General features: G+C 37.5%; 1 protein-coding gene across 1 annotated transcript in view; it reads right to left on the reverse strand.

Moving 5' to 3' along the window:
• MOXD1 (monooxygenase, DBH-like 1) overlaps positions 1 to 776 on the reverse strand; it is a gene marked incomplete at its 5' end in the record, with an annotated part of 37,540 nt that overhangs the window by 9,519 nt on the left and 27,245 nt on the right. The gene's annotated exons all lie outside the window — the stretch shown is intronic.

The raw sequence follows: 776 nt of genomic DNA on the forward strand, positions 1-776 counted from the left end.
GGAATATGCTGGTTCCCACCAGTGAGGTCTCTGGCTCTCGTGGCTTACAGACTGGATAACATTCACTAAAAGTGTTCTTTCTGTGAGGTTAGATCTTTTTCCAAATTCAGAAGAGAGCGCTAGTACGTGAAGAAAACAAATAATCTGGACTCCACAAGCTGAAAGAAGGATACACCCTTGGAAGAGCCAGCAGAAGGAGAGAATAAAAAGAACTTCTATGAAAATTTTCAATATTATTAGTTAATCGATTAGACTGTGGTCTGAATTACACCAAAATGATTTGTGTTATGCTATTCTGGTAGTTTTGCATAAGATGGAAACAATAAAAGGCATGAAAAAGGCACACTTCAGAGAAAGAATTCCAGCCTTTACTTGAGCTGTTTTTTAAGTTGCTGATACTATCAAATACCTCTTTTAGTCTGTCTGCTGTCTACACCCTTCTGTTCTTAAATTTTAAGAGGCCTTTCTCTATAATCTGCATGGATTTTCCTAAAAAATATTACAAGCTTTCTCTGCAAACCTGTCATCTTTTGCTAGCCCTCTTCCTAAATCCTTCAACACTTCTTTCCTGGAGGAGGTAACACCAGCTTGACTTTGAAGTCCCTGTGGAGTACAAGTAGTTGGACTTCAAAGAGTAAATGCTGTACCTGAACACACAGGTTCTGCTGTAGAAATTAAATTAGAAAGTTAGTATTTTAGCTTCTTGCCTTTAAAGGATAAATATCTTGATCATACTTGAAGTTCAGTCATTGCAATGGTCTTTTCAGCTCTCTTTC

The sequence above is a fragment of the Pterocles gutturalis genome, unplaced genomic scaffold, assembly GCF_000699245.1.
Source record: "Pterocles gutturalis isolate BGI_N339 unplaced genomic scaffold, ASM69924v1 scaffold7939, whole genome shotgun sequence".
NCBI classification, from domain to species: domain Eukaryota; kingdom Metazoa; phylum Chordata; class Aves; order Pterocliformes; family Pteroclidae; genus Pterocles; species Pterocles gutturalis.